The sequence below is a fragment of the Arvicanthis niloticus genome, assembly GCF_011762505.2.
Source record: "Arvicanthis niloticus isolate mArvNil1 chromosome Y unlocalized genomic scaffold, mArvNil1.pat.X SUPER_Y_unloc_2, whole genome shotgun sequence".
Classification (NCBI taxonomy): Eukaryota; Metazoa; Chordata; class Mammalia; order Rodentia; family Muridae; genus Arvicanthis; species Arvicanthis niloticus.
Window position 1 is genome coordinate 1,522,597 of NW_023044979.1, and position 8,586 is coordinate 1,531,182.

At 41.1% G+C, this 8,586-nt stretch overlaps 1 pseudogene; it reads right to left on the reverse strand.

Annotated features, from left to right (window-relative positions):
- The window catches only part of LOC143433992 (uncharacterized), a 137,814-nt pseudogene extending 134,226 nt beyond the window's left edge, over window positions 1-3,588 (reverse strand).
- Between the last annotated feature and the right edge of the window lie 4,998 nt (window positions 3,589-8,586).

Sequence of the window (8,586 nt, forward strand, 5' to 3'; positions counted from 1 at the left end):
GAGGGCACCTGGCTCAGAGCAGGGAAGGATACACTGGAATGGGAAGCTCAGAGCCTATGCTGACCTGGGGTGAGGGTCTTTAACCCTGCGTTCCCAGGACAGTGCTACCAAAGATGTGCGTAAAACAGCTGGAAGGTGGACAGAAAAGCAGATTGTCTCACAGACCCAGAAATGATCATCACAAAGGACAGGATTTCTGGTCCAAGGAAGATATGCTAAATTTGTTAGAATCGATGAAGAATGACCTTCCATCTCATGACAGCTGCAAGTTCAAAACTATACAGTCACATATGAACTGGGTAGAGGGTAGTTCAGGGGGTGGGAAATGAGGTCTTTGTCTTTCTACCCTGTAAAACAAGGTAGGCAGAGACTGATTTTGCCCTGGATGCTGTCTAGAAGAGCTCTCTGTCATGAACTAGTCAATGGGTCAAGGTCCTTTTGTTAAGGAGGATTTAACCCAAGGTGTGGGGCTAGTAACTAAATTGATTAGGATGGAGTCTGACTCATTTCCTCAATGAAAGAATGACAAAGTTCCACACACAAAATAGACAGCCACAAACGGGTGGTAAAGGCTACCCATCAGATTCCTCCACTTGGACAAAGGAGAAAATGAAGACAGGATGGTAAGTGTGAGCCCTGTCAGGGTTCCAAGTCTGCTCTAACCTTCCCAGAAATTAAGACCAGAGAAAATGCGTCCACTATACCAGGCTCTGGAACATCTTCAAAGCACTTCGGGGATATGACTCTCTGTACCCTCCCCCACCATGAGCAGGCCTGAGAGACCTTGTTTACCACAACAAGGTCAAGTGACAAGATCTAGGTGGAGTTACCCACCTTGGCAGCCCGGAACACAGAAGCAGAACTGCCCCTGGGCTTGCCTTGAGACATCTCTGACTGTGACCTGCAATGGACTATGGATTATCCCACCCATCTGAAACCAGGAGGGGTTGTGGGTTGGGTCTGCCCCTTTAAATTGAGAGCTGAACATTAAACCTTGGGGCCTTGATCTGAAAACTTTGTCTTGGCCCCATCTCTTCTCGCCCTCCTTCCCCCTTCAATTCCCAGCCCCCCTTTCAGGTGAACCCAGTTGACTTGTGGCCGCAGGCGGCTACAACTCTCCAGTGTATCTACTGTAGCAGGGTTCCAGGTTCAATTTAGTCATTTCCCTCCATAGATACTCAAGAAAAACCTGAAAACCAAGGCACACACAAATCTGGCAGACAAGCCACTGACAGAAACAATGGTTCATCTTAACAACCAGTCTTTCAATCCTTTAGTTGGGAGTCCTGAGGGTCTTGGGGTTCCAGTCAATGCATTAAGATATTATGTCAAAGTCACAGAGACCCCAATGACCAACAAGAATCCTATTGTAATGCAAACACATGGAGGTCTTTATTATGAGCTCTGTAATAAGGATTCTCACCAGTCAGCCTCACATGAGATCGAATCTGAGAGACCAAGTCTAGGGGTGCTGGGTATTTATTGCAGTTACAGCAAGATTGGGACATTAACACACAGGTCAGCAGCTTAATATTTTCAAAGCTGCATGACTGGTATAATCTGCAGGAACCAATCAAGGGGGCAAAACCATCTGATAATCATGATGGGTAGACTAACTTTTTCTCTGTAAGATGTATTAGTTATCGATATGTAGCTTAATCCTGCAGTTGTACCTTGACTGGCTGTTGACAAGGGGGCGTTGTCATAGGATGTTTGCTCAAATGGACTTTGTGCACTCTTTAAAACAGAATTAATTGGGCTTTACAAACTCATCTTTGTGCCTGAGGTCCTGATTATTGAAAGATGCTCCTGTTCAAGCACAAGCCATGCATGGCAGTAGAAAAGGTACTTGATCCAAAGACCTGCCTAACTATCTGTTACTGTAGTCTCTGGAACTGTTTTCCTGAGCAGGTACCCCACAGCTCTGGAATTTCAAAATATTAGGGTTTCAAAAGTAACTTTAATATTACAGCTTCTTGTTCCACTATCTGGGATCCACACATGATCATCTGCGATCCTCAAAAGAGATTGGGTCACTTCTCCAGCTTTTCCATCTATTCCACTCTAGCTTCTGCTTGACTCCACATTACTGCTGCTGCTGTTCTTTCTGCTCATCCCATGGGACTGACATCTTCAATATGCTGGGTTCTTCCCCTGTGACTAAAATTCACTGTTTTCCTCTCATACACTCCCTTCACTGGGCCAAGCCTTAGCTGCTCTGCATGACAGGTTCATTTATGCCTAAAAACCAATACCACCTGGGTGATTCTCACACATGATCAACTCCAGGTGCACAACAAGGGACAACCTTGGCTATCTCTGGAACACAGCTTCTTTGTCCTCTCAGAAAAAAAAAACTCACCACAAGATTTCAAATCAATGATGCTGGTTTCTTCTTCATCCCCACTAATTTTTTAACTACAGCCAAGCAGCATCAATTGTCTCAGTCATCCCTTCTATTCTTTCCTACCAGAGCCACATGGACAAAGCTGCTGAGTTTCTCTGCTTGCTGGAACATGGCTCCTTCTATTACATCATCACCAACTTTCTATTTTTCAACAGCTTCACTGCCCAAGCTTGGCTGTCCTGGATCTTATGCAGTAGATGAACCTTGAACTCAGAGATTTGCATGGCTCTATCTCCTGAATGCTGGGTAATACATGTGTAATACTTTGTGTGTATCTAAGCTTTTCTTTACCTAAAACGTGTTCTGTACCAGGAAGACTTGAATCCGAGATCTGCTTGACTCTCATCTCCTGGGATTTAAGGCATGTATCACTGCGCCTGTACTTAAGTACTTTACTTTAGATCTTAAAATGAAAGCCCAGAATAGTAATCACAGTCCATCCATGGTCAGTTTCACACATACTGGTGACCCTGTGTCCTCATGAAATTGATGACCAGGTGACAATTGAAAGATATAAAAATTTATAAAGGGTATGGAAAGTTTGTATGACCCCCTAGAGCTGAGCCAAGAATGTAGACCAACTGGTTCACTAGCTCCAGGTTCCAGGAACTGGCCGACCACAAAGAAAGCAGAGCTAAAACTACAGGTCAGCTGGGTCGTTCTGGGAACTGGCTGACCACAAAGTAGATGGTTGAGCAAGATTCAATTCCTGAGAAAAACATGTACAAGATGTTTCCCACATGACCGACTAAATGATGGGCTGGGACTGTCCACTATTTTTATGATATCCTTCCTTGGTTTCTCATTCACACCCCTGGTTTGTGTTTTTTTCCTTTGAATACCCTTCTCCCCCTGGCCTTGATATTGACACCCCTCATTATGAGTCTCGACCTCAGCCTGGCTGATTCCTGAAATAAAGCCTCTTTCTGTTTGCTGGCCTTGGTCTCCCAAGACTAGAGTGAGGGTCTCCCCTTCTGGGGGTCTTTCAATAATAACGCCCAACCCGATACAGTTCTCCTTTATACAAGTCTGGGGGCATGTCCATAGGTCTGCCAGCTAGTAACAGGAGGCAGTTCCAATCATGCCCCTGCCTCAGATTCACAGGTGCCTCTGCATGCTCATGGGTAGCCCAGAACCTCTACTTCCACCCACCTGACACTGTACCTGGAAGCTCCGGTCATCTCCCCGTTCTTTAACAGCGGCGATTGGATTGTGTAGAGTGGTTTGTGACATCAGAAGGACCCCGCCGATGCCACCGGGACCACCGTGCTCCTCCCGGATCACAACAGCAGTGGCAGGGAAGGTCTCCAGGCTGGTGGTGAAGGAAATTGGCTCCGAGGTGGGGATCTCCGAACACCTGGCATGTGCACCGGCCCCAAGCCTTCATGGGAAATGTAGTCTCCGTCCGGACGCCATCTTGCTTTTTTCCTGTGACATTATGGGATATGTAGTTAGAAGGTCGGCAGCCATCTTGGATTGAGTTTGCCACACTTATGCAGTTAGTTCTCCTACAGCCATCTTGGCACTAGTTCTTATGGGAAATGTAGTCTCAGACCAGCCACCATCTCTGTGTAGCCCTGGCTGTCCTGGAACTCACTCTGTAGACCAGGCTGGCCTTGAACTCAGAAAATCGCCTGCCTCTGCCTCCCAAGTGCTGAAATTAAAGGCATGTACCATCAATTATTAATCATTATTGACTATTGATTAGAATTGATTATTGATTATTGGTTAGCATTGACTGCTGAAGTGTAGGTTACTCTAAAACTAATTATGAGCCCAGGCTGACCTCAAGCTCACTGACTTCAAGCTCTCTTGCTTTCTTCCCCCAAGCATTGGAATTCCTCTTCATGCACCACCACACCTGGCCCCAAAGAGTATTTTTTTTTTTTTGGTTTTTTGAGACAGGGTTTGTTGTTGTTTTTTTTTTTTTTTTTGGTTTATTTTTGTTGTTGTTGTTGTTTTTTGAGACAATGTTTCTCTGTATAGCCTTGGCTGTCCTGGAACTCACTGTGTAGACCAGGCTGGCCTCGAACTCAGAAATCCTCCTGCCTTTGCCTCCCAAGTGCTGGGATTAAAGGCATGCATCACCACCGCCAGGCCAAAAGAAGTACTTACTAATACCAGTTTTAAAACACAAATAAACAAACAATTCACCTTTGTTTTATAAAAAAAAAAAAAAAGTAGGGCAAGTACAAAAAACAAAATGCCACCCTAGCCAGATGCAACAGGTGTGGTGAGAGACAAGAGAGGCCCAAAGGGGGAAAATGAATCAAAATCTGCAGTTGGCTGGGGGTAGAGGGTACATTTAGGATGTGCCAAAGACCATGAATTGGAGGGCGACAAGGAGTCTATGGGGTTGATCTTAGCTGAAATGTATAGCAGTGAGATATAGATGATGAAGAGGCCACATCCTGCAGCCAGGCAGGATGCCCAGTGGAGAGTTACAGACACCAACCAATCCAAAAATCTTTTTACCCAAAATTTGTCCTGTCAACAAGAATACAATCTACAACATAGACTCTGTACAGCCGCAAAATAACCCTTTGATACCATGTTGTTGTTGTTCTAACTTGCTTCTCTGCTGCTGTGATTGAATCCTCTAGACAAAACCATCTTAGGTAATAAATGGTTGTTGTACATGGTTCTGTCAGATCACAGTCCATCATTTTGGGAGGTTAGATTAGAAACTGAAGGCAAAAAGCATGGACAAACACTGTCTCCTGGCTTGCTCTCTTGCTTGCTCACTGTCTCATGCTCAGCCTGCTCTCTCATCCAGCCCAGGACCACTTTCTTAGGGATATTGCCACCCTCAGTGGAAGAGCCTTCCTAATCAATCATCAACACTATCTCTCACAGACAAAGCAACCAGCCATTCTGATGAGGGCACACCCTCAATTGAGGCTCCTTCAGATGAGTGTAGCTCGGAAATGCTGAGAACTTAAGACAACTATGACACAGACACAATAATAAATGAAGAATTTGTTACAAAACAAAATCAATGATTTAACCATATCAATTACAGGAGCTCCTCCCACCACAAGAGTGAGTTGGAGTTGTGGCTGAGCAAGGATAAAATAGGGAGGGCACCTGGCTCAGAATAGGGAAGGATACACTGGAATGAGAAGCTCAGAGGCTGTGCTGATAAAGGGAGTCCTCCATTTTGAGCTGAGTTCCACTCAGATTTGGGGGACTGCGACCTTCACACAGGTTTCCAACAACCTTGATTCCTGAAACCATGGAACTTGGCTATGAGAGAAACAGTACCAAATATTGGAAGCTGCTTCAAAATATATACAGCCTAGGACTCTGCCCAGCTCTCCAGGTGGCTGTCCCATAATTGGCTGTGTAAAGGGTCCTTCTAAAGGTCATTGTATTTTGTTATCAGTTCATCACCTTCAGGGTAACAAGGAATATGGTAATTAATATCATTATAATTTATGATCATTGGCCCACTGTCTCACTTCTCTGCTGTGAAATGAGTTCCTTGGTCAGAAGCAATACTGTGTGGAATGAGATTGTGGTGAATGAGGCACTCAGTATGTCCATGGTTCGTGGATTTGGCAGAGACAATGTGTGCATGAAAGTCAAAATCATAAGCAGAATATGTATCTATTCCAGGAAGAAGAAAGCTTTGTCCTTTGCCCAAGAGAAATGATCCAATGTGAGAGGACAATTCTACTGTTGTAGTGGTCCTATATTGCAAATTACTATTCAATGTTAACTAGTCCTATATTGAAATTTACAACTTAATGTTAACTAGTTCTAGATTTCAATTTCCCATTCCAAGTTAAATACTCTTATATTGAAATTTACAATTTCATGTTAACTAGTCCTAGATTGAAATTTACAATTCCAAGTTGACTAATTCTATGTTGTAATTTTAACTCGATATTGATGAGTCCTAGATTGCAATTTCCAATTCCATGTTAAATAATCCTAGATTACAATTTACAATCTGTGTTAACTAGTTTTAGATTGCAACTTTCAATTTAATGTTAACTAGTCCTATAATGAAAATTTACAATTCCATGTTGACAAGTCCTAGATTGCAATTTCCAATTATTTGTTAACTAGTCCTATATTGAAATTTACAATTTCATGTTAACTTGTCCTACACTGAACTTTAAATTTCAATTTGTAATTCCATGATAATTAGTCCAAGATTGTCATTTCCAATTTCATGTTAATTAGTCCTGTATTCAAATTTACAATTCCATGTTAATTAGTCCTAGATTACAATTTTCAATTTTATGTTAACTAGTTCTATATTGAAATTGCATTTATTATTAAGTAGTCCTACCTATATTGAAATCTACATTTTAACATTAACTATTCCTGTGTTGCGGCCCTAGCTGACCTACGTTGGGCACCAAAAATGTTGTGAGCCGCTCTATCCCATGTTTGGGGGCCAAAATGTCAGGGACATGCAAAAGAAGGGAAAGCACATACATACACACCCCAACACCACTACCAGGGCCAGCAGCAGCAGTAACAACAACAACAACAACATATCAGGAGATAACAATCACCATTCATTGACTCTCTCAATATCAATGACCTCAGATGACCTATAAAAAGACACAGGCTAACAGAATGGATACAAACACAAACTTATCCTTCTATTGCATATAAGAAATATAGCTTGGGCTGGAGAAGATGGCTCAGTGGTTAAGAGCACTGACTGGTCTTGAGTTCTATTCCGAGCAACCACATGGTAGTTCACAACCATCTGTAATGGGGTCTGATGCCCTCTTCTTGTGTGTCTGAAGACAGCTATGGTATACTCACATACATTAAATAAATAAATAAATAAATAAATGAATGAATAAATAAATCATTCAAAAACAATAAAAACTGTAAAAAGAAAGAAAGAAAAAAGAAAGATAGCTCAACATCAAGAATAAGCATTACTTCAGTGTAAAGGTTTATAAAAAGTTATTCCAAGCAAATAGACCAAAGAAGCAAGGTAATGTAGCCATTTTAAAAAACCTTTTTTTTAAAAAAATAAAAAAAAATGGTGAAAGATATGACATATTCATCAAAGGGAAAAAATACCATAGATGACATTTCAATTTTTCACATCTATGCCTCAAACACATGGTCACATACCTTTGTAAAATAAAGAGTTTTAAAGTAAAAAATCACACGATAACCTTCATACATTATACTTGCAAATTTCAATACTCCATTCTCACTAATGGATAAATTCTCCAGACCAAAATTAAACAGAGAAATACTCCAGCTAACTGATAGCATGAACATGAATTCAGCTGAAATTTGGAGAACATTCTACCGAAGTATAAGAGAATATACCTTCTGCTTAGCACCTCACTTGTAAACTGCAAACATATTCAGACACATTGCAGGTCTCAATACATACAAGAAAAACAAGCTACCACCATGTATCTTATGAGACCACCATGGATTACAGCTGGATATCAACGAAACCAGAAAGAACACAAAGCTTACAAAGTCTTGGAAACTGCACACCTCACTACTGAGTGAAAACTAGGTTAAGGCAGAAATAAAGGAAGAAATTGGAGACCTTATAGAAGTCAATGCAAATGAATATACAACATGCAGAATCTTATGGAACACAAAGAAATGATACTGTCTCTAAGATGAAAGTTCATAGCACAAAATCCATACATGAAAAAATTGGAGAGCTCTCACACTGGCAATTTAAGAGCATCCTTTAAAGTCTAGAATAGAAAGAAGTGAGTGAGCAATGAAGGAAAGAAGTAGACATCAAGATATTGTCAAATTGGCACTGAAATTTATAAAATAGAAGAATACAAAGAATTAATGAAATATGGAGTGGGTCCTTTGAGCCTTTTATTAGACAAAATAGAAACAATTATTAAAAGATAGAGAATATCCAAATTAATGAAATCTAAAATAAAAATGGTGACAAAATAACAGACAATGAAGAAAGCCAGAGAATGGTAAAGACATAGTTTTAAAATGCCTGTACTCCACCAAAATAGAAATTCTAAAAGAAAAGTCTAATCTTCTCAATAGGTTCTACTTACTAAAGTTAAATAAAACTATGGTAAATAACTTAAACAGACCTAAACACCTAGAAATAGAGAAGTCATTACAAGTCTGTCAACAAATAGAAGCCAGGGCCGTGAGTTTCAGGGTAGAATCCTACCAGATTTCCAAAGAGGAGTTTATGA